The sequence below is a fragment of the Lepidochelys olivacea genome (genome assembly GCF_965140295.1).
Source record: "Lepidochelys olivacea isolate rLepOli2 genome assembly, chromosome: 6".
In the NCBI taxonomy this organism is placed as follows: Eukaryota; Metazoa; Chordata; order Testudines; family Cheloniidae; genus Lepidochelys; species Lepidochelys olivacea.
In genome coordinates, this window is record NC_140416.1 from 44,275,250 (window position 1) to 44,301,746 (window position 26,497).

The 26,497-nt window shown below is 41.6% G+C and overlaps 1 protein-coding gene and 1 long non-coding RNA gene across 3 annotated transcripts in view; one reads left to right on the forward strand and one right to left on the reverse strand.

Annotated features, from left to right (window-relative positions):
- NAV2 (neuron navigator 2) overlaps window positions 1-26,497 on the reverse strand; it is a 671,297-nt gene that overhangs the window by 408,718 nt on the left and 236,082 nt on the right. The window lies entirely within an intron of this gene.
- Window positions 4,281-11,917, forward strand: LOC311521591. Of its 2 annotated transcripts, none has more exons than XR_014711924.1 (3): window positions 4,281-4,448; window positions 6,882-7,084; window positions 11,359-11,917. It is a non-coding gene; the product is annotated as an uncharacterized lncRNA (long non-coding RNA). The 2 variants fall into 2 exon arrangements; XR_014711925.1 differs by lacking the exon at window positions 11,359-11,917 and adding an exon at window positions 8,745-8,955.

Sequence of the window (26,497 nt, forward strand, 5' to 3'; positions counted from 1 at the left end):
CTTCATAGATCTTGGACACAAAGCAGCTCCTAGTGAAACCTCAAAAAAGATAAATAAAAGTTAAAAGTAATCTGGAGAATTTGGAACAGCATTCAACTCCCAGTGAAGAAGTTGTATTGGCTTAACATTCCCCTTAATTTATTGAGTTAAGTGATCAGAATCTAAGTACAGTGAAATAGTACATCAAACCTCATGCTATGAGAACTGTTAAAGGAATCTATGACTTAAAACACACGGTGAAGGTGACTATATACATATAAAGTAGATGCTATTTGCTAATCAGTAAGGCTGTGAACATTTGGGTAGACATTTTGGTACCTAAGACATATAGCATGCCAACAAGAATGGCTGTGCTTTACAAAGTACAGTATAGACATCAGCTGGTATGCTAGTACACGCATAAAGGTATTTAGTCGTAAGACATAATAGCAAAAAACAGCTTAAAGCTCCATACAAAACATTCAGAAAAGGAAGTGTTTGCCACAAGGGGAAAGGAGATAGTCCATGGGAAAAATTATTTGCCAACAGACAGTATGAATTAAAAGCAAATGAAACAAACGCATGTAACTAGAAAAATTTAACACTCCCATAACTGATACAAATGATGGACCTTTGGGAATGCCTTACTGACTGAGGTGACTGTTATTACTAATAACTTGAACTACATACACCTCTCTGGAAGCACTAAAGTATCACTGAATGAGACCCTAATTTGGGAATGAACTTCAGCACATGCTTGCGGCCCATTGACTTCAGGTGACCTAAGTTAAGTATGTACTTGCCTGAATAGGGATGCTTTGCAGACCGGGATGTAAACGAGTAAGCTCAAGCAGTTTGATTCAAGTACTTCAGTGTCACTTTTGGTGTACTTTTCCTAATGCCCTGAAACCCACCTTAAAACTTTAACAAAAACAGAGTTTCTAACATCATCACAATGGAAAAGAAGCTCTCAATGGATGTGCTTTCCCTCTCTGTCAGGAGTGGCACCAGGCACAGTCTTGAGGTGTGAAACTTGATAAACTGTAGGTGCAAGATGTACCACTCCTCATAAGAGACACAGAAGTGCAGCCATTTAAAATTATACTATGGGGTTTATACTGATAGGGAGAGAACATTTTCTCATTGTTACAGAAAAGACTGGAATTCTAGACTCCTAGGTTCTACACGTGTCTCTGCCATTGATTTGCTGTGCTATATAACAAAAGTCAATGTATACAGCTCTACAGCACCACCCAGGCAATGATCTCAAAACATTAATTTACCATTACAACACACTTGTGCTATTGGGTAGAGCTCACTTCACCCACCACTAGATTGACCATATTTCCCAAAGTGGAAACGAGACACTGTTCACGGCTGGCCCAAGGGATTCCCCTTCCCAGCCCTCCCCTGAGTGGGTCTGGCCTGAGGGTCACCCCATCCACTCTGCCCCCCTGAGCGGGGCTGGCCTGAGGGAGCCCCAGCATGGTGCTACTGCTTGCCCAAGCCCCCCCAAATGTTCCTTCACACCCCCCTAGGGGGGCACACCCGACTTTTTTGGGGGGCAAAACTGGGCATTGGTCCCATTTGCTCTTGCCAACTGACGATTAATGCCCAGCTTTGCCCCCGCCCCAAAAGGTGATGTATGTATGGTCACCCTACCCACCACACATACATAGCCACCTCTAAGATGAAGCCTGGAGTGGTTGTTTAACAACACACAGCAACACAATGCAACAGTTGAGGACAGAATATGACAGGGGAGCTGGAACTTCAACCCGAACTGGATTTTGCTCAGACTCTCAAAAATGCAATGAGACATGTATTGACAACAAATGGTCAAGACCAAGTGTCAAGGTTCCTCCCCCACTCTGAAGGGTACAGATGTGGGGACCTGCATGAAAACCTCCTAAGCTTACTTTTACCAGCTTAGGTTAAAACTTCCCCAAGGTACAAATTAATTTTATCCTTTGTCCTTGGAATATCCACTGCCACCACCAAACTCTAACTGGGTTTACTGGGAAACGTAGTTTGGACACGTCTTTCCCCCCCAAAATCCTCCCAACCCTTGCAACCCACTTCCTGGGAAAGGTTTGGTAAAAATCCTCACCAATTTGAATAGATGACTACAGACCTAAACCCTTGGATCTGAGAACAATGAAAAAGCATTCAGTTTTCTTACAAGAAGACTTTTAATAGAAATAGAAGTAAATAGAAGTAAAGGAATCACCTCTATAAAATCAGGATGGTAGATACCTTACAGGGTAATTAAATTCAAAACACAGAGAATCCCTCTAGGCAAAACCTTAAGTTACAAAACAAACACACAGACAGAAATAGTCATTCTATTCAGCACAATTCTTTTCTCAGCCATTTAAAGAAATCATAATCTAATGCATACCTAGCTAGATTACTTACTAAAGTTCTAAGACTCCATTCCTGGTCTATCCCCGGCAAAAGCAGCATACCAACAGACCCACAGACCCTTTGCTTCTCTCCCTCCTCCCAGCTTTTGAAAGTATCTCGTCTCCTCATTGGTCATTTTGGTCAGGTGCCAGCGAGGTTACCTTTAGCTTCTTAACCCTTTACAGGTGAGAGGATTTTTCCTCTGGCCAGGAGGGATTTTAAAGGGGTTTACCCTTCCCTTTATATTTATGACACCAAGATCTTTACATCCCATCCAAAAGATGGCAACTGCAGCAGTACTGTGTTCCATTAACCAGCACTCAAGGAATACCACTTATCGTACCATCCACAGTAATAAGGTGCTCCTTAGAGGTCTCCCATTTAAAAACTGATGTTACTTAGCATGTGAGATTTGACATGATCATAGCAAAAGGTGCTGTGAGTACAGGACACTTAATTGCACCTCAATTAACTCTCACAGGGTGATATTTGCTCACAGATTCCAATGCCAGAAGGGACCATTGTGATGATCTAGTCTGACTTGTATAACACAGGCCAGAGAACTTCCCAAAAATAATTCCTAAAGCATATCTTTTAGAATAACATCCAATCTTGATTTAAAAATTGCGAGCAATGGAGAATCCACCATAACCCTGAATACATTGTTCCAACAAGCTTGTGATCAATATTGGTACTTTCCATAATAACTCAAGGAGATTCACTTGTCTGAGGCCATGAAGAGAAAAACAATAGCTTTTGAAAAGCATCTACAAGCAGATGACAGCAATGAATCTACACAACCTCCCATGTAGATCTATGTTGTCATTTTTCCATGCAATGTCAGCAGCATGACTGTAAAAACAAGCAAAGTGAAAATCTACAATGAACTATGTGGACTTGCTAGAAATCGCCAGTCTCCTGTGATTACTGTTGTTATTGCTAGGAAGATGGGGCAAACCTAGGGCAAAACACTATACACACAGCTTTGCATATCTTCATCTGCCTGGTAGAGAAGATCTGAATTGGAGAGAACTTGCTGGATTCACAACTCCAACCTGCATCTTCCTAGCTATCATCCCAAACTAGACATGTCTTACAGTTTCTGCAATTAAAAATTAAAATATTTTGGTCCAAATGTTCCATGCAACTTACTTTCTTAGTTCACTTAGAGATGCTTTTGACCTTCAAGGATGAACATCAAAGTCTTCTTTTCTTCTACACCTCTTTTTACCCACTACTTAATGAAGCATGCCTAGGCACCTGCATGCTTATTCACAAACACTGAATGGCTGCTTTGAGACTTTTGGAGGTAGTATTCTGTAAGTGTGACTGACTTAAACCTTCCAGCAGCATATTGGTATGCAAAGGATACAGCTGTGGCACTTACAGCAGAGATGAATAACAATAAGTCTCTTAAAATGTATCTTCACATGATACCCTTGACAAATTAAACCTCTCTTCTATAGGATTCATTGCACAGAGGACATCTCCTTCCAATAATGACCCATCCTCTGTACATATACACACGGATTAAAGTACAGAGTGGTGATCATATTTAAGTAACCAACTTATTGCAAAGCAAACTAATTTCAGGAGAAGTTTAAATGATGCTCATAAATTACCATACCGGCTTAGATTAAACACATAGATAACTTTAGTACTAGCCATCTGGATCAGACAGGTTTTTTTTTTTAAATGTCTACTACAGGACAAGAATTGATTAAATGAGAGGTTACAGCAGAGTAGTACTTACTAAGAATTATACCATCCACACAGCATTCATCATATGGCAGTTGAAAGCAGTCCAAAGGTGACCACCTCCTTGACAAATTATTAACAATCCACAATTCCCAGAGGCCTTAATGGGCAACCCTATGTTAGCTGTGAGACCAACTTGGCGTTATGATTCTCCAGGATATTCCTGGCAAGAAAATGCCCTTTAGACACTAACAAGTTTTTACCAGATACCAAAGGAAGACAAAGGCCCTGATCCTGCAATGACTCCACACAGGCACAACCCCACTGACTTCAGAATGGAATTAAACGTAACATCGTTTTGAACTGTAAGTTATTATTTTTGCATTGGTGTAAACCCCTGGTGTGGGCGTTCTGTCATCTTTAGCTTTTTCTGTATGCTTTGGCATTAACAATCTGAAAAAGAAAGTCTTTGTCTTTGATCCTCTGGTTCTTAGAACGGAGCATGATTTGCAGCCTGGGCACAGGAGCCCAGTGGTTATTGGAGGATTAGGAACTTAGATATTTTAAAATAACGCATTATCTGTGGGAAGTAACTAACTTGAAATATTATAGCCCCAGGTCCCAGACTGATGGTAATGGAGGGGGAAAATCCCTATCCACAGCACAGACAGGTGTAACACCCCTCCCTCCCCCGGCACCCGGTAGTTGTCATATCTAATGATAAGAAAAGAGTCTTCATACCCATTTTTGCCCCTCTGCAGAGATTGTTTAGTGCTAATGTCATTGCTATGTGTGCAGCGTCAACACTCTGCCACTAGAAACCAGACAGAAACTGCCAGCTCATTTTATAGAGGCCACTGAAGAGCCATTACACTATTCAAAAAAAAAACAACTTTTTAATCACTACTGACCCAGACTGGGCTTAAACCAGTGACCTAGAAGTGAAAAGCTCCAGATCCCATTACCAATTCCCTGATCCATTCAGCTCTAACCAGCACTTGCCTTTTGCAACTTTTCTCTTGAGTGTTTAGAATGTCCATATATGGGCACCACATACATGTCCTAGTAGAAAAAATTTCTCTATTTATGCCACATTCAAATTTAAAAGTTGTGTTGTCACAAAATGCTTGAGGAATGTTGGACCCTGAACCAATTGGTTTATCTTTAGTTTCTCCACTCCAGGCTTAAGACAAAACAAGATTTATGTACATCTGAGCATACATTTGTTTAAACAAATGAAGCTAGAACCTAGCACACACCGGGAGATCCACTTCTCTTATCTTTCTCTACAGCTCACTAAAACACAGAAGTTCTGTAACTATAGACAACTGAAAATCAAACCACATTCTTATAAAGTAGCATTTAAAGACAGAGTGTGCATTTACTGGTATGTGTAATTAGCAGGTGATCACAGTAACACACACACACATAGATCACTTTCAGAAATCATAACAACACACAAAATGAGGAGCCTTTGCTGTGACCTTTGGATAATTCCAGTGTTCTAATAAAAGTAGATGATGCACAGAAAAGCCAGCACTATAAGGAAACCTCAAGTTATGTTAAGCAGGAAATAAATTTTTCAGATAGCAGCCAATCCTGCAGCCTCCATCAGGCACAAGATCAAGCTCTCATCATAGTAAGTGTTGGCTACCTTACAAAACACTCACTAAGGCTGTTCGAAGTTGAACACATGTTCTGTAGTAATTGTGACAGAAGTAAGGATTAAAAATAAGACAATTCTTAGACTGATTTATGACTCATTTTGTACATCATTTTACAGCACTGAAAAGCTTCAGTCATCGTTCCTTACCAAGGAATTTGAGATTTGACGCATAAATGAATATTCCCATATTGAAAGACCTCCAAGTGAACAAATGCATCTTAGAGAAGCACAAGGCTGCAAATCATGAATCAGAGGGTCAAGGATAAAGACTTCTTTTTCAGTTTCTTAATGCCGAAGCTCACGGAAAAGGCTAAAGATGACAGAACACCCACACAAGTAGTTTACACCAAAGCAAAAATAATGAACTACAGTTCAAAACGACTTTACATTCAGTTCTAGTCTCTTGACCATAGATAAAAGAGCTAACCACACACCCACCCCCTTCAAGTTTTCTTAATGAAAAGAAGCAAAGGAATTAAAATTTAAACACAGATGGTTTGATATATTTTTTTTACTTAATGTTACACAGTGACCCAACAAAACTACCTTTTCATTTTCCCCTGCTGTTATCTCACAGTAGGCAGCAAACATTAATAATTAGTTTATGTGCACTGATAGCACTGTAATCATTTTGCGCACTATCTCCTGTACCAGCATTTCCAAATCCATCTGCATGCAGCTGTCTTCTCTCCTTAAATACCTCATGTAAATACTTTGCAATTCATTGTGACTCTTGGATGCACATAACTATTTTATTTTTAAATAAGGGGCTGAATAAAGACAATGAAATTCTGCACAGATATGCAGTTAAGAACAATACTCGCATTTGGAAACTGAGCACATAAACATACAGTGCAGGTAACAAAGAAAAGCAGAAAGTGATCATTTATTAACAAGCCCAAGACAAAGTGATTCTAGACGCTTTTTCTTTTGTCAGATTGCACTGGATTAAGTGGTTTAAAGTAACCTTGTTGGTGCAATTATGTTTCTATAATACGTTAAAAATATACAAAGGGCTTGGCCATGACAGCTCCATTTAATCAGCACCGTTGAGAGGATTCAGTTAAAAAAAACAAACCTTGAGAAATCATTGTTTTGACTCAATCACCTTATGCCTGTCTTTTGTTCTCAGGTATCCCAGGGTCCTTTACAAATTGATATACAAACTACATGCAGGGATCCCTTCATTCCACAAAGAAACGCAGCAGCCTGTGAGGTGAAATGTGCATCACCATGCAATTTAAGATATATTGATTTTAGTGACAAGTGATTTTGGTACTTCAATTTTGGGGAGGCCCAACTTGAAACATCTTAAAGGAACTTGATTTTCAGAAGGTGAGTGCTCAGCACGGTCGGAAATTTGACTCAAGTGTACATGTGCCATTTAAAAAAAAAATACTTGTCAAGTGATTGTGTGTTAGGTGCATTTAGAAGCCAAAAATTAAATGCGGGATGGGGTGGGGTTTAAAATAAGCATTTTTAACTAGAGCTGAAATTTGCCCAGGACAATCAGGCCTGTTATTCACAGTCTTGCAGAAAGTGCCCTGGGTATCTTTAACAATTATAAGTGATCAGGAAATTGGTATTGGGTAAAATTTTCAAAATCACCCAAGTAATTTGGAAGCCTAAAGTTCCATTTTCAAAAGCTACTTAGGCACCTAAGACCTACTGGATTTCATTGAGATTTAGATTCCTAAGTCTCTTTTGAAAATGGGACTCAGGCTTCTAAGTCACTTAGGGTATGTCTACATGGCAGTAGAAGGTGTGACTGCAGCATATGTAGGCACACCTCTAGCTAGCTCAGGTACCCATAGCAGTGAAGCTGTGGCAACATGAGCGAGCAGCCTGAGTATGTACCTAGGGTCACAGGCAGGCTTGCACAGCCTACATGCTGCAGCAGTTTCACTGTTACTGGCACCCTGCTAGTCAGATTAGAGTTAGCTCAAGTATGACACTTGAAAACTTTACATCCTTTGTGCCTTACCACCAGAGCAGCACGTCCTCCAGCAGAGCACCAACCCCAAACACCAATGGAATAATTCTGACTTGGAGGGAAGGACATGAGCTAGTAAATTGCCAGCACAATTTTCTGCATCTAGGCCTTCCGCTCAAAGCCTAAACTAGCCCAAACCTGATCTGCATGAGATCTGACAGAAGAGTAACACAATGTGATGGCACATAAAAATTATACCAATTAGTCTTTCTGTGTAAGTTACTCCATGAGGGAAGGGAAAAAGGCAAGAGGGACAGAAATGCAGATGAGACACTTAAGCTTGGCAAGGAATATTTCATCAGTATTATTACCTTGCTTTTAGTACCTTGAGGTTATCTGAAGACTGAGATAAATAGCCCCAGAACAGCATATTCAATTAACTATGTATCTAAAATGCATAAACCTACTCATTTCCCCTACAGCAAAAACAAATACTTTCTTCCACACCAATTAAAGAGCTAACCAGGCCCATTTCAGATAAATGGATTTTTTTTAAGTGGATTCTAGTTTAACCTTAACAAATAAATACCCTTTAGTAAGGAAGATTTGCAAGACAGGTTTTAAACGCTGCCAAAGGTCAGTCTGCTGGCCAATCTTTTCACAGAGTCCCAGAATCATTAAAGGCAAAATACCATGGCTGCTTCTATAACATCAAAACATTCTGAACATTCCAGCCCTTACACTTTGCTACACAAATCTGCCTGTCTATCCAAGGTATTTTTATGGCGCCTATCACCTTAGTACCTATGGTCTAAACAACTGTCTAAAATTTTCTAGATTATTGCAGGTCAAAATAAATTAACTCCCCCCCCCCCTTTTCTTTCCCTCCTTTCCCCCTGCTTCCTTGAGCTTTTCATCTGTTGGACCATTAAGTTCCAGCTTCCTTAGCTTAAAGAGACAAGTGTGCTCAAAGAGAAGCAGGGACCGTTCTATGTACATTTGAATAGACGATAATGTCTCCTCATTCATTTAAGGTCACAGTCTGCACATTTGTTATTGTAGGCAACCGTCGATCCGCTGGATCATACGTGTAAGGGGTCTAGTCACGTGCCTGATGAATCAGCTTATGGCTGACAAGCCCAATTCGAGAGCAACACAACTTGCTACAAGTTTCACAGATCCATGTGTCGTCTGAGTTGGAATCCAAGATTACAGTACACTGTTTTCTTCTTTCTCACTTTGCTTCCATCCTCTGGATCAAAGCCACTTCATGTTGAGCTGCACCCAGTGTCAGATATTTCCTCCAGATTGGACGGGATTCTGCACGCTCCTCCCAGCTTTCTACATTGATGTTGAACGACTTCATATAATTTTTTGCACAAATCGTGGTACCACCTAAAGAGTGACTCCACTTTCTATAGCCATCACGAATCTCACTGTACAAGGGATTCGGTCTCCTCCCATTTTTCTGACATGACCAAGCCATTGCAACCTCCTCCTCTTACTAGTGGTTTTTAAATGTGCCAGTCCTGAGCACTCTAGCACCTCTGTATTTGGTACTTTGTCTTCCCACTTTATTTTCAGGATCTTGCACAGGCATTTCACATGGAAATTGTTCAGTCTTCTGATGTGCCTAGCATACGTAGTCCACGTTTCAGAACCCTGATGACAGCACACAAGTCTTGTAGATTTGCATCTTCGCCTTAGTCAATAGCGTGCCATTATTCCATGCACATTTCTGTAACAGCCCAAAATTCTTGGCTGCTTTTCCGATTCTGTTAGTTCAATCTGAAGGTCAAGATTCCTGCTGATCATAAAACCCCAAGTAGCAAAAGCTGTCAATGACGCCAAGCAATTTACCTTCCAGAACGTCAGGCATTGGTTCTTCCCAGGCCAGCTCCAGGCGCTAGCATTCCAAGCAGATGCTTGGGGCGGCAGTTAGAAAGGGGCGGCAGTGTTTCCGCGGCGGCGCCAATTTGCTGGCAGCTTCTCTGTCCCGCTGGCCACGGCGGCAGCTTCTCCCTTCTGCCATCCGCGGTGGCAGTTTTTTTCACTGCTTGGGGTGGCGAAAACTGTAGGGCCAGCCCTGGTTCTTCCACCCCCGAGAACATGATCGCAGTCTTCTTGAAACTAATTGTCAACACAAAGCTCTTGCATGACACAGAAAAACTGCCCAAGAGCTTTTGCAGAGAAGATTCACTGTGGGCAACCAAGACCACATCATCTGCAATCTGGAAATCTCTCAGAACTACCCTTCACCTTGCTTTTCACTTGCAACCTTGCGATGTTGCATAAGCCTCCATCTAGTCTGGTTTGGAGATAAATGCCATCACTCCTGTCCGTAACTGTGTGAAGAAGCAGGAATGAAAAGTAGATGTTAAAAAGCACAGGAGCTATGACACCCTAGTGTTGATATCAAAGGCATCTGATTCTTTGTTTTCAGACACTACAGTTGCCTCCATACCTTGATGTAATGAGCGAATGATGTTCATTTAGAATGATGTACATTTAGAATCTAATCATATTCTTGCTGTTTTTAAAGTAAGGAAGACTGTGGTCCATGACAACCTTTGTCTTCAGTATGCCATGCTGAAAAACTATCTATATCCAAGTGGTTTTACTGACAAATCACATGGTAATGTTCTGATGAATTTTCAGACCAACCATCTGGGTAGTTATAGGGAAAAAGTGCCACCTAGTGGTTAGAATAGGGATCCAAGACTCCTGGGTTCCATGACGGCTCACTTGCTATACATTGAGAAAATCAGTTTCCCTTCCATATAATGGGGATAATAATATTTACATATCTCATAGGAATACAAATGGCTTAATCCATTAACATATGTGAAGCGCTGTACTGCTATAGAACTTCAGGCAGCTCAGAGACAAAATGCTACAGAAATGCAAAATTTTAGTGTCTCCTCTGGGCAGGCTGGAGTTACTTTTTAAAAGGAACGTGAAGCTCCAAGATCTGGTAAAATGTCTCTTCCTCCTGCATTCTTTAGTCAAATGCCACCTCTGCTAGAGAGGATGTGCAAAGATCCATTTCATAGCAGGATAACTGAGGAACACAGTTTAAATGGTTTGCCAACAGTTAAACTTGCGGCTGAGATGAGCACAGAACCTGTTTATCTTTGTTTACCTACAATGCCCCTTATAGAAGCTAGCTCCAATCTCTGTGCTTAGGACACCTGTACCATGGGGATAATACTGCTAACCTATCTGAGTAAAGGGCCCAGCCAGAGAGCTACCAGGAAAGTGCAGAAGTATTAGCTACATGTTTTTAGATGGGCTAACTAAGGCACAGAAAAATTGAGTGCCATGGCAGTGAGGTACAGCAACCCAGTGGTTTCAATACTGGCTATAGAACCAAGTAAGTTGTGTTCTGAGGTTGGGTCTAACACTTACCTGCCACATTTTGTAAGACATGCATTAACTGAAGAGGGCCCCAGAGCAGCCTTTACTAGCCTTTCTTTATATGAGATAAGAATATTTCCTTTACCATGTTGGCAAAGTAGATCTTATGTTGTCCTTATCTACTGCTTTCCTGACCTTTAAGTGCTTTGGTTTTGTAAATGATGTGCTAAGGAATTATATTGTCGTCACTTAGCAACTGAACTTTCTTTTTTAACAATGTTTTTATTTTTGGCTTTATCGTCATCCTCATCAATCACAGCTCCAGGGAAAGTGAAGAAGATGGCCTTCCCATCTGCAGATCAGTTTGGATTCCCCTCTGAATCCTGAATTGAAGCGAATACTTTGCAAAGGTTGGCAGTGAACAGTCCCCATAATATTTGGGTTACACAAATCCTGGGTTCAGGACACAGACCTCCTCCTTTCTCTGACTTCGAAAACATAACCCATCACCCCAGAGAATTAGCTCCCAGGATTATTCAGGCCACCCGTCATTGCAAAAATAAGGATATAGTTTAAAGACTCTGAACTATGTTTCAAGTCAGAATGTGAGATGCGAACCCTTTTGGCTTTGCTGGCTTTGTTTGTGAAAACTTCATCTGCTCCCTAACATCAAAAACGCTCCTACCCTATTTGTTAGTTGCTGCTTAAAGGCTATTATGACCTGTTAGAAGTCTCCAAAGCCTATCCCTACAACTAGGCAGCAGCAAAGAGCATTGTACCTATGCACAGTTCAAATGAAGAATCTATTTGAACCAGAAACTGTTAACAGGGGCAACCGGTTTCTTTTGAATAGATGGGTTTATGGACCATGTGGATTAGCTGAGAGAGTTCAATTTGTGTTTTTATTTTATTAGGCATATTTTTGTATGCAATTACATGGGCATATCTTCAGTTATCTGTCACTGACTGATACAATGAATGCTCTGTTATTTGTTATACTGTCTTGGCCTCAAATGAGATCTCATTTCTTGTGTTGCTAACTATATTTAAAATTCAATAAATTATTGTCAATTAAAAGAAAAACTAAGTTTTGGAAAGAGCAGCATAACCCTATTTGGCCTACATAGCAACATATAAACAAACAAAAAGAAAAAGGAGTACTTGTGGCACCTTAGAGACGAACAAATTTATTTGAGCATAAGCTTTCGTGAGCTACAGCTCACTTCATCCGATGTAGTGAGCTGTTGCTCATGAAAGCTTATGCTCAAATAAATTTGTTCGTCTCTAAGATGCCACAAGTACTCCTTTTCTTTTTGCAGATACAGACTAACATGGCTGCTACTCCGAAACCTACAAACAAACAAGGAAATGTATGAGCTGCTAAATTGTCCTGCCTATCCTGGAAGGCACGGCTGTATTATTGGGATTGTCATGGACGGAGAAGTCAACACAAGTAATCCAATAGGTTCCTGGCCAGCTAACTAATCACTGTCACTGATTTTAAAGTCAAGCCACTTGGTTTCCCTATTACTTATCCTGAAGGGCAACAGCAATTGATCGGCTGGCTGGCTCAGAGACAGATTCTGTACATGAGCAAGGCTGCCAAACACCAAGCCATTTTCCTTTATCCCACCTTTGAGCAAGCTTGCCTACCCTAGAGTGGAACAGTGTTAGTTAGGAATACAGAAGTCCATTTATTCATGTCTGAATGCTGGTGACATCATAGTAGAATATTCTGAAGCCTTCTTGATCCATCTTTACCTTCAGGCACGCAGCAGATGACCTCCCAACTGATCTGTCCTTTACCATGTATCCATTTCCTTGCTGATCACACCATACTACAATGCCTTGCCCCCCTCCCCATTCCTTATATGATAACTTTGTCGAGGTTATTTCCATCTCTATGCTGTTGTGCCCAAAGTATATAAGTTTGCACTTGTTGATTTCCAAAAGCAGTCCACTTCTCTCTAATAATATTTCTAATAGGAGCTTTTATTTTCTTTTACACCCAGGAGATACAAGAATCTTTATCAGCACCACATCTCAAAGTCTTCAATTTTCCTCTTGTTAGCAGCATTAGTTTCCCAGGATTCACATCCATGAGTTGCTATGGAAATGGACAAAATTAAGCTTTTCACAAGTCAAATTTTTGTACATTTCAAGATGCTATAGTTTTTCTACATTTTAGTATGGTAGGTCATGGCTGAGCAAGCCATCCCTAATCATTTCTCTGAAGCAGCCTCCTTGATTGGGTTGCATGATCCCAGATAATTAAGTGCGTCTACTACCTCTACACTTTGACCACTGTCCATGACATTGGATTGTATCCTGTTGTGATGGGGTGTACCAACCCCGCACAGGGCCAACAGGGACAGACCAATCACTGTGGGCCCAGGAGGCCACGCCCCCTTTCCCCTGCTGTGCATACTCCAGATGTAAGAGCCAGATAAAAGTAAGCAGCCCAGCTCAGTCAGGGCTGGCTGAGGAGGGACATGTACTGTAGGCTTCTGCAGAGATACTGGAGACACTCCAGGTAGTACAGCCCGTGGACCCAAAGTATGCTGCAGATGACTCTCCAACTGTGGAGACAGATGGGGATGCCAAGCTGCCGCCAGCCAAGGAAATGCCTGGGATGTAACTTGTGGTAGGAAGTGGCCCACGGGATGTAGTAGAAGCCGATGCCTAAACCTTTAATGGGGAAATCCCTGACTTCATAGGGCCCTGGGTCAGACCCCAGTGGAGCGGGCGGGGCCGGATTCCCCTACCACACCCTACGGGCCACTAGGTGTGGCTGCTGTTTGCTCTTGGCCCCATCCCGGAGGCTCAGGGAGCATAGACTGTTTGTCCTGCCCCACCCATGGGCTATAGACTGATTGTTGTTCTGCCCTGCCTAGAGGGCCAGAACCCCAATTGCTCCTGCCTGCCCCAGCCCAGAGGCTTAGGGGCCATAGATTGTTTGTTTGCTCAGCCCCACCCAGGGGGTCTGGAGCTCACCTTGCTGCAATTACCTGATCTAACAGGGAATCCCGACGCTTGGGTGACAGAGTATATCAACCTCACACTGGGACAACAGAGGCGGCCTGGCTCCACAAACAGGGCCCCCCGTCACACCTGCTATTATTGATCATGTCCACATACATCCATATTGTTTTCACCACATTCAGGTATAGTCCATATCCCTCATTAACTGTTTTTACAGACTCCAATATTCTTTGCATGGCACTGATGGTCACAGCAAAGAGAATCATATGAACATATCTCAGATCTTTTAGAAGGTGCCTGCCACTGGAAATCCCAGGTCCTTCCACTTCATTAAAACCTTCCTATGCTTGACTGACAATAAATTGTGGTCATGTTGAAAAGAACTGGGGACATAATGCACCCTTGTCTCGCATCCTGCCCAGTGGAAAAAACAATCACTGGCACCCACTGCTATTTGTACCATGATCTGTTGTTGACAGCAGAGGCTCGTTATGAGTTCAGTGAGATGCTCTGGAATCCCCACACATGCCAATATACTCTAAATATGGTCATAGGGTAGGATGCTTTGGAGAAGTCAACAAAACACCTAATCTATATGTACGGTATGTTTGTATTATTTACCATGTTTGCACTATATTACTGTGTCACATTGTAGTTAATTTATTATTTGTTGTACTAAACTACAGTATGTTTTTTTTTTGTTTGTTTTTATATCAGGAATGTGAATTCACTGTGTGGATGTCAGTAGTTCTCTCCTTTGGTTCTACTTGTTGGTATGAAACTTTTTTGCAACTTGTGTTATTTGGAAAATGGCAGTAGCCATGAAGGAGAGTTAAATTATTAGCCATAATTTAACTTGAAATTGGAGAGGTGCCTCCCAACCTGGTTCTGGATCTCAAACCTCAAGGGTTTGAAAAAAACCTCCAGTTAACTTAGTAGCTACTCCAATACTTTCCACAAGAGTACACAATTATCTAGTTTAAATGGCCAGACTCAGGGAGGATGACAGCCAAATAGTCCTGGGACCATATTAGCGGTCTTGGGACCATCAGGTTTCTGCAACTGTGACTCTCCATTGCCATAAGATCTGTTGGCTTTTGCTTATTTTGTAACCCGATCTGTTTCTATAAATTTGCAGCCTGTTAGTTATTTCCTTCTAATCGTGTCCTGTGTGTAGGCCTGAGATTTAACTCACCTCATACGAAACCAGCCTTGGGTGAAACTCAGGGATTTGACCACTAAAATTAAGGCAAAAAATGCTCCACTGCTGCTAAGGTGCCCCAACTTCAGAAATGCCCCCAACAAGAGTTATAACACCATGGGTTGTAAAGTAGAGACACCCAGGCGCCGGGAAGTTTAGGGAGGAAACAGAAAGACCCCAAGAATTGGTAAGATAGATAAGAGAAACTCTGACCAGTGAATTTATGCTGATCATCTGCACAAACAAAGGACATAAATAAGTTACAATTTAGGCATGAGAGATAAAATGTAAAAAGAGTTGAGCAGGAAGGAGAAAACATAGGTGCCAGTATGTGGTTGGTCACATTTTACCAATGTTACCTAGGGGTACTGAATAATGTGATGGGTTTAGAGAAGTTAAAGGAGGTAGCTAGTTTTACCTATATAACGTAACAAATAAACAATGCTCTTTGGGAACCATCTCCGGACTGGAATTTAACATCAAGCTGACCGTGACATGCAGAGGCATCGCCGGAACCGCCAGACGAGAAGATCCTGACTGGCCATAAGGTGAATTTTGTCTGCATATTGGGAGTGGCGAGCATAAGAGATTTGCTTGGTATATGTATTCTGTGTGTGTTGCTAATAAATAGATGTTTAGAGCACAGCCGTGTAAGGCTCTCTCACTGGGAAAAGGTTCTGCAGACCCGTAAAGCCCAGAGCCCCAAAGGAAAGGACGAGTACTTACATTGACCAGGTTTCTTCCTGAGTCCCGTGGGTAAGGATAGGTGCCTTACACCTTGAGCCCTCAGAAGGGAAAGGGTGGGGGTGTCTAAATTGATTGGGTCACACTTTGAGCCCTTGGTAGGCGGGGTGCCCTAGATTTTTTTTTGCAGGCAATGTCTTCCTTTACACATACTTGCAGTAAAAGATTACAGGTGTGCACAGGCATCATTTGAATTTAGTAAAACAATAAGCTAAGAGGCAAGATTGCTGTGCAACTTGCGTGCAGATGGATACAGCATAAATAATGTAAACATTTTTCAACATTGTGGTGTATTGAGAAGATTCTGTTTCATTAGATGTCTTGCAGCACATATGGACTTCTGTGTTTGGGTGAGCCCACCATAACACATGTATTCTAAAACCTAGGCACAACCAGAAAATAAAAAATGCAATGGCAGCCTTAATCAAATGTGTTTTGCTACCAGTCTAAATACCTGGCAGTTGGGGACTGTTTTTCTTCAGGTTTAACTGTGTCCATGAGTGCCAAAATGGGTAATTATCTGTACTTTGTGCATTCCATCTGGACTGCCTGCAAAATTTGGAGGTCAACTGAAAATTGGAACCTACATATTTATTTTTTCTTTATAAGAAAGTCTTTCAAGATGCACCTTCACTCCCAGCCAAGAGAGCTGAATATTACTCATGTTAGTCAAACCAATTCTTTGATGATCAGAGGGCACTCCTAACAGGAAGACCACTGTTTTCCCTTCCTACTACAAGCCTGGGGCCATGATTCAACAAACCACTTAAGCATGTGCTTATCTTTAAGCAAGTGCATATATCAGATTGAAATCAATGGGACTTAAAGCCCATGTTTAAGTGCTGTGCTGAAGCAAGACCCCAGCATGCGGACTTCATATTATTCGCAGATGCTGCTGATCTGGCAATTAAAGGAAAACTTAGCTATGCCTTGGCTATGCCTTGCTTTTCCATGACACCAGTAGGTCAATATTTCAGCAGTAGCATGCAATATTGTCTTAAACCGGACCAGAATAGTCTGAATAGAAAGGTACCACAGAGTACTTGTAAACTATTGTAAGATATCACCACTGTTGTAGGTTGGTGTAAATCATTCTAAAGAACAATATATTCCTGGGTGGTTAAGAACTGCAAATGGCTTATTACTAGTATTACAGTAACACTTAGGAACCTTAGTCATGGACCCCATTGTGCTAGGTACCATACAAAAATAAAAGAAAAAGATGGCCCCTGCCAAATCCCAAAGAGCTTATAATTAAGGACTCTCTGTGTCTGACTCTAGGTGGTTAATCTTCCTTATTTCAAGATTCCCTAACAGATTTCTGTATGCAGAACTGGGCAACAGCCCATTAGTTGCCAGCGTAAAAACATAAATCCTACAACATGCCTGGAATTCAGCCTTCAAAATAACAGCAATGTTTGTGAATTTAAAAATATATATTACTGCAACTATTCCAAGCTTTCCTATTATTATTTCCCATTCTGACGACGCTTCCCTTATTTTGCATTTATTCTGGAATTAAATCACAGCCTTCCTGGTAAAGCTACAGAGGAGCAAGCTGACTTGGGTTACTGCAGTATGACAATAAAGAAGGATGTATTTACATGCTGCTACATTTATTGATTTACCTCTGATGGATTCAAATTAGCTTGGGAGCAATCTTGTGCCAAAAAAGTTGGTTTAGCTTCTCCACTTCTGTATTCATTGCCATTTGACATACGGGATCCTGAACAACTGCCAGTTATAGTTCTCAAAAAAGGAACATACTGTTCACGGGCACTTGACTAGATGAGTAAAATCCCAGGGGTTCTTAAAAAGGTACTCCAGGTACAGAACAGTTTCCCACAGTAAACCCCAGAGAGGGGCTCAAACAAGAACATTTAGCTCAGGACCTGGTCATCTAAAAAATTCAAGCAGTTTTCGATGCAGGTTGTTGGGTTCAGTCCATTAGAAAAAATAAGCCCACCTGCAAAAGTCAGATCCGAATCTGGAATGGACCTTCTGCAAAATGTTTGCTTTTCCAGATACGCAGTTTTGATTTAAACCTATCTCTGATGATCTTTCTAAAGAGAATCTGATCATCTGCCCCCAAACCAAAGGGATTCTGCCTAATTTGAATCAATACCTTAATTGCAAGTTTTTAAAAAGTCCACGTAACACACACAATAAAATCAAATTTCAAACTATTAAAATTACTCTGACCTCTTAAAAACCAAACAGTGTCATTTTCCCCTTGTGGAGGGTAGAGTGTTACTTTTTATAGTAATTACATCCGTTCCCCTTGCTGGCACAGGGCCTCCAATCTCTCCTGCTCCGAAGAGTCTAAAAGTGCAAGATCTTTTAATTCAGCAAATATTGAACTTCAAGAAAGTCTTGTCTCTTCAGCAAAAGTTCTGATTCACCGAAGCAATAGAAAACAATCTCATTAAGAGATTGAATCGGCTGAGTGCCCAGTCAGCACCTTAAACCTGCAGCAGCCAATCACTTTAACGGATTATTTTATAGCAAGGACAATCCAGCAATGCAGGACTAGGTCACACTGCAAATTCTCTCCTTGTCAACATACAGCAATCTGGTGCTCAAGGATTCTAGTATTGCTTTGAGAGACATCAAGTTTTGTACTGGTCATTTCATTTCTCAGAGGAACCTGCTGTCCCTCCGCCTGCAGAATGAAAAGTTCCCCAGTGGACACATGAAAAGAAACTCTTAACAAGCTAACAAATAGAAATTCTAAGGAACAGCTCTGAACATCTACAATTGAGTATATATACACAGTGTATGTGTGTCTTGGAACTGATTTGTAAATGTTTCCACTGTGTATTGCTTGTAAAATTTCATAGCCTGGAAAGGTGCCCTGGGTGCTACGTCATTGTGTGAGCTGCCAGAGAAAGAAGCGGGTTAATAAAACAAACGTTAGGAGGAGAACAGAATGTGAGAGGCAAAGTTTGAGCAAAGAGGCCTTTTTCAGACTAGGGGAGAAAGAGAGGGAGGAGTTATATTCTTAAATGTCATGCTCAAAAGGAAAAAAAAGATATAAAGAGAGGCAGGCAGCTCTCCAAACCATTTAATGCATTCACCGGAACTCTGAAATCACCTTATGACTGTCATTGAGGGAAAGCCAACAATGAAAGACACTGGCAGCACCACACTAATTCAAATGCTGAAAGCACAGCTTGTGTTTCAGTGAAATGCCCCAGCCCTGCACTCAAAGGAGATGCTCACAATGCAATTAGGATCTATTTTTAAAAGTTGTAAGTCCATTTAATTAAAATAATTAACATAAAAGGACTGAAGCCTCCAGGGTTCTGAAATGGTAGACTAAGGCTAACTCTACTAATCACGCTGTCACAAATCACTATTTTTTTTTTCATTCCTGTCCTTTTAAGCATTTTGAAAATGTATTGAGAATGCAGATGGTATTGCATGTGCCTGTTGGGAGAGGTAGTTCATTGTAATTTATCTTCATTCTTGACAGGCTAACAACTGGAAGGAGGCTAGGGGACATCTCATTAGACTCTCATTAGCGGGGGGACCTCCAAAATCACAATGTAGGACATGGGAGTGGCATGGTCTCCTCTCCAAATAATTTTTAAAACAATTTTCTTCTGGCTGTGCATTTTGAATGGTTTCTCCAGCAAAAGGGGACGGACAGTCACAGAGGCAATAAAACCACATTTTCCACTGGTCACAAATCTGACAAAACACATCTTTTCCCCCTCAGTTCAGCTATGCATGACAATTTTGACAAATAGCTCCATTATGCCTACCCTTATACCTATGGATCAAGTAGTTACTAATGTAAGGGAAGATTATGTCAAATGGATTGGAGGTACAGGAATGGCACTGTTCCCTAAACTATCGATGTACTCCTGTCCATTACAATGCACAGCAAATTTGTCCACAAGTGAATGGATTCAACCTTTTTCTCCCACTGAGAGAACCCCTCTGTTAAAAGTCTATGTTTGTGCTCTGTTAGATACTGATACGTTTACAACATATAAATCTGTTCATGGACAATAAACACAGTTACACAAGTTCATCTTGTGATAACCATACTGCGCCAAATCCCTTCAACTCAGTGGAGTTACACCAGGAACCAGCGTGGCCCCTTGTACTCAGCCCTATCAAAACATCTCTCCCTATTTACATAGGTAGCATATTTCACTCCACTTTTGTCTTGCATTGAATGCAGACGTCTAAACAGAGAATTACACACAAATAATTAAATACAAACAGAGGCACTTTGCAACCAGTTGTAAAAACAAAATTATTTAAGACACAGTGAATCTCCATAATGTTTACAGCCCAATGTGTGCCCAGTAGACCAGCTCAGCCTAAGGTCAGCAATGGGCTTCAGGACTATCTATCATTTAGCGTAAAGTCATTGAGAACTGATGCTTCAAATACATTAACACCACCTTCTCAATGACCCTCAAATGCAGCAGCTCAGGCTATTATTACAAAACATAAAGGGAGGAACAGTGGCTCATTCAAGACCGGCTCCCTTAAGCTGTAGAGGGCTAAATTCTCCTCTCAGTTAAGCTGGTGTAACACTGTAACTACAAGGAGAACTTAATATTGTGAGTTTTGTTCTTTAAGGTGTGTTTCTTTTCTTGTGTATTATTGTTCTGGACAGTGGGTCTAAACACCAGGTTTAAAAAGCGTAGATTATTTCTCTTCAGTCATTCAAATCTGGCAAGGTCCACTCTACCCACATCATTCAATCATGCTCCACACAATTTCTGTGGTGGTGGGTCTTTCAGATGAGACCTTAAAAACCAAGGGCCTGTGCACTCTGTATGAACGGCAAAGATCCCACAGCTCCTTTCACAATAGCTCGAGTTTTCCCAAATGGCCTTGTCTGCCTCTTCTCCCCACTGTTACAGGATGTAATGCACTCTTCCTGGGGGACCTTGTTGCTGCTCTCCGAGACCAGAGAAAATTCCCATGTACATTCAGAGCAAAAGCCTGATATTCTCACTCAGTCCTTATTGCGGGAAACAGCCATTGACTTCAAAGGGACTTTGCCTGAGTAAGGACTAAATAAAATTCAGATCTCCGGATTAGGCCCATAGGTTGCATGGTGCTTTTGAGAACTTTTACAGCGAAAGGCCTTATATACATGCCAGACTATTTTTAAGCATGGGAGGAGGGCCCAGTAGTTTGAATCTGCCAACATGATATTTAGGCTTATCGCAGAAATGTAGGTAAGTGAATGATGGGTATTTTGAGAGCTCTTAGTCCAATTTATGCTCAATTCAAGAAGCATTTTTGCATTTACCTTTATTCATACCACTTTTGTGCTTGTAATTGCAAAGTCATGCAAACAGACAAACATGCTCCCAAGCCACAAAGGACTACAGTGTGGGAAAATAAGCATGGGGCCAAATACTAGGAGTTGGCATGACATGGTAATCAGCCTTGTAGAGGGACAGGTAGTACAGAGCCTGCCAAGCACACACTTCCAGGTTGGATTATTTATCAGTTCTTGTCCCCCTTTTGTGTAAGCAGTCTGTATCCACCCCTAAATAGAGGCACCTCCCTCATGAGAAAACAACTCTTATGGCTCTCTTAAGGGACACAATGTTTTGCTTTAAAGCTCCAGAGTCATTTTTTAAGAAAACATGTCAGTTCAAATAAAGCTTCACTCAGCTTTCTGACACTTACGTCCCCCACACAGAGATGTACATAAGAACCAGCCCTTCTGGCAATGCAGGCACAGTGACCTAAGCTTGTTGAGATCTGACTAGATGCCATCAAAAAAGGGTAAGCCTGCAGAATACCATAGCACTGAACATAAACACTGGCCTTTGTACTGCAGTAAGAAACAAAGCATCACATTTTATAAATGTTTTCCAGGCTTTTCATAGGAAGATGCCAATGGCAGAGAGGCAAGACCATGTTCTATTCACAGTTACTATCTAAGTCACACCACTGAAAGTGGAATCCCTCCCAATTTCCATGACATGAATGAGAGCAGCATTTATATTCTTTGTCTAACTCCTGCTTTTACTGATGTTGTCAGCATGAGGGTTTTAAGTTCTTAGAGGTTGAAGTTCAGTGTGGGAAACTGACATTTATTACTGTGTGCCATCAAAATTCCCCCTGCCAACCTACCCCTTTCCAGAATAACATTTCTCCTGGAATTTTGAAAGTGACAGTCCTTTGGGGCTGTATGTTGCTAGAGAAGAGGGAGGCCCCGATTATGAACATGAGGGCCTGGAAGGCTGGGAGAGAAAAGCTAGGACATTATATAATGGGGGGAGAGGGGGGAGCAGCAAGTGACAACCTACATGTACACCTATCTGTACATTGGTTCATGAGGAGTAAACCCTCACTCCAGCAACCAGCCTGAGAGGGGGGGCAAAAGCAGAAGTAGGAAATCTGTCTATCTTACCTGAGCACCACACAATCTTTAAAGCATTTATCCTCAACAACCCTGTGAGGTAGGGAAGTTATCTTCATTTTACAAATGGGGAACTGAGAAAGAGATAAATGACTTGTCTAGGGTTACATCAGAAGACTGAAGGAGAGCGGGGGAATTAAACCTAGGTCTCGCAAGTCCCAGGCTAAAATCCTAACCAACAGACAATCTTTCCTATCCTCCAGCACCACTGTTCCCTTAACCTAGTCCTTCCCTGCTCTCCACCTGTGGCCTCCTCAAACACTATCTCACAGAGAAGCCAGAATTCTCACCTCAATGCTGTGCAAGGTTTTCATGCTGGCCTGGTCCAAAGCCCACTGCAGCTAATGGGTTTTTCTATGGACTTCATTGGATTTTGGATCAGGCCCTGAATTTGCAATGCATGTGGCTATGCGTGCAACTTGGAAGGTCAGACAGTGACTGCAATAACTGCATTGTGCTGTGTTTTGGTTGCGGGGGGGGGGATAATGGTATTTTTTTTAGTCTTTCATAAGGTAATTACAGATTCCATGTTCTTACTTTCATTTTTAAGCACCTTTGTCAGCCAAGCTATGTTTTGCTAAAATACTGACTTATCCAAACAAATTTCGGGTATTTTGACATGGTTGGTTGAATACAAATTTTTATTCATTAAGTTTTTTCCCCCTCTCTTGCAGTTATACTGGTACATTTGTAAAATAAAACTTCCATGTTGATAGTACTATACGTACCTAGGTACAATAGTGATTTGCACCTTACAAACTGATAGAAACTTTGCATATTTGACGCAAGGTGAACAAAGGGCTTTGCTACATAAAACTTATGTACAATTATTGCACTGGCTGAAGCTGGTACCTGGATGCAGAGATGGGAGCTAAGAATGTCAGAGTCATGGAGTGTAAGACCAGAAGAGACCAACAGATCATCTAGTCTGACCTCCTGTATAACACAGGCCACCAGCACCACTCAGCACCCACACACTAAACCCAAGGAACTAAAGTAGACCATAGTATTACAGCTCATATGTGACTAGGGTCACATAGGAAAGGCCACAGGCAGAGAACAGGAGGGACTGAGGTGCACCAGTGCCAGAGGCCCCTGAAATGGCAGAGAAATGTTAAGTGAGATATACCCAGATAATCCTGATAAGTGATGTGCACCCACACATTGCAGAGGAAGGCAAAAAAGATCACCCCAAGATCACTGCCAATCTGACTTAGGGAAAATTCTTTCCCAACACCATAGATTGGGGTGGCCAATCTGAGCCTGAGAAGGAGCCAGAATTTACCAATGTACATTGCCAAAGAGCCATAGTAATACATCAGCAACCCCCCCCATCAGCTCCCCCATCCCGCTCCCAGCACCTCCCACCCACCAGCAGCCCTGCCGATCAGTGCCTCCCCCTCTCTCCCATGTACTTCCCAATCAGCTGTTTTGTGGCATGCAGGAGGCTCTGGGGAGCAGGGGGAGGAGCGGGGGCACTGCAGGCTGAGGGGAGGGGGTGGGAAAGGGTGGAGTGGGGGCAGGGCCTGTGGCAGAGCCAGGGGTTGAGGAGTGAGCACCCCACAGCACATTGGAAAGTTGGTGCTTGGAGCTCCAGCCCCGGAGTCGGTGCCTACGCAAGGAACCGCATATTAACTTCTGAAGAGCCGCATGTGGCTCTGGAGCCACAGGTTGGCCACCCCTGCCATACATGGCAATCAATCAAAGGCTAAGCATGTTAGCAGGAAGCAGCTAGACAGGCACCTGCAAGAGAGAATGCTTGGTACCATCTCAGAGTCCAGGCCCTTCCAATGTTCCATCTCTAGCTATGGCCATCCCTAATGCTACAGAGGAAAGAATTTTTTTTCAAATATCCTTCCAGAGTACATGGAGAGGCCCCTGCCAGTGGCCAGCTGAAGCCCTGAAGCATGAGCTTTTAGGAACATAAGACAAACTAGAAGTGAGCCTGAGGGCTGCTGAGCCCTGCTGCCTACCATCACAAGCAACCCCATCATACAATCATAAATGTGTCCAACTCAATCTTAAAACTAATTAACTTGCTTGCCCCTTTTGATTTTGTGTTAAAGGTGATCTGCACATTTTACATATAAAGGGAGGAGGGCTGTGCGATTTTTATTTTATGTTTATTTTATTTGTTTCTTTGTGATGTATAAAGAAAAGAATCTGAAATGTTTTTTGGTCGGTTGGTTGGTTGGTTTTTAAAAGATGTGGAGGGGAGGTTTCCCCCTCTTTTATTTCTTGTTTACTTTGTAAATATCAGGAATGTCAAGTCTAATATTGTTTTTTCTAGGGCACGTGCTGGAGGTCTTAGATGGGGATTATGAGTGAGCCTCCTCAGTATCTCATTGAAGAGCTAGGGCAGGGTTGAATGTTTAACAAAGAGTTTTTCCCCACCTGTTGATGCAGCCATTTGTGTTAAATGATGGTTAGCAAAAACAGCCAAAGACCCAAAAGTGTTCGAGACAAACAAGGGAAGGTGAAGTAATATCTTTTATTGGACCAATGTCTGTTGGTGAGAGAGACTTGGAATGACATGGCTACAATGCCACTACATACAAAAGTGGTTTAAACAGTCTGATTTTTAAAAAATCACAGCTCCTCTCAATTCATCAAATTTCAGTCACTTTTTGCAATAAACTGGGACTTAACACACACCTCACATATACTCGGTATGCTGTACCACGAAATCAGTGAACATTACAATGGTATTTTAGAAGCAGCAGTTGTGTAATTAATGTAAAATGACACCTGTCTGCATGATTCATATCAGAGCACATTACATGGTATAAAACAACACAGTGAAAAATACAGCTTTTGACAACACTTAGCAGTTAGTCTGATATCCTGTTTCTTTGAATAAAAGATTTAATGTCATGAGTCTAACCTGAGCATTCAGCTATTGGCAAACACAGGATCCTGCTAAACCAACAATTGAATGATGACTAGGCTGAGTCCCAGTAATTTAAGGAGCCCCGCTTTCCCCCTAAACACCCTGCCTGTGCTCAGAGATCAGTCTCCGTGAAAATGGCCCATTCCAGCTGCTGAATTCTAATACTGAAAAATGTACCATTTCTAAAAGATGGTTGGAAAAAAATGTACTCAGAATAGCTTCAATGCTTAATTTGTAATCAAAGAGGTGTTGGGGCTCAAGCAATTTTTTTACTTTGATGCGGCAAGCCCAGAGATGTCGGGGCTATGAACTGCCAAGCCTAGAGGTACCAGGGCTCAGCCCTGGCAACTCCCGGCACAATTTATGTACTGAGTAGTTTTCAATGGTTTGTTGTCAAAATGGGAGAACATATCTCATCAAGTCTGACAGGCATGTGTCCTGGGCTGGGTATTATTCAATATTTGCATAATGACTTGGATAATGGGATGGAAAGTATGCTTCTAAACTTTGTGAATACCAGCAAGCTGGGAGGGGTTGCTATCACTTTGGAGGACAGGATTAGAATTTGAAAAAACTATGACAAATTGAAGAATTAGTCTGAAATCAACCAGATGAAATTCAGCAAAGCATATAGTACTGTTCTTAGGAAAAAATCAACTGCACATCAAATGCACAGTACAAATGGGGAATAACTGTCTCGATAATACTGCAGTACAGTATCTGAGAGTTATAGTGGATCAAAACTGAATATGAGCCAACAATATAATGCAGTTGCTATAAAGGCAAACATCATTCTGGGATATATTAACAGAAGTGTCATATGAAGATACAGAAGATAATTGTCCTGCTCTACTCAGCACTAGTCAGGCCTCAACTGGAGTACTGAGTCCAGTTTTGGGTGCCACACTTTAGGAAAAATGTAGACAAATTAGAGAGAGTCCAAAGGAGAGCAACAAAAATGATAACGGTATAGAAAACCTGACTAGTGAGGAAAGTTTAAAAAACCTAGGTATGTTTAGTCAAGAAACAGAAAACTGAGGAGGGACCTGATAACAGTCTTCAGCTATAGTAAGGGCTGTTCTAAATAGGACGGTGATCAATTGTTCTCCATGTTCACTGAAGGTAAAACAAGAACTAATGAGCTTAATCTGCAGCAAGGGAGATTTAGGTTACATATTAGAAAAACCTTTCTAACTATAAGGCTAGTTAATCTCTGCAATAGGCTGCCAAGGGAG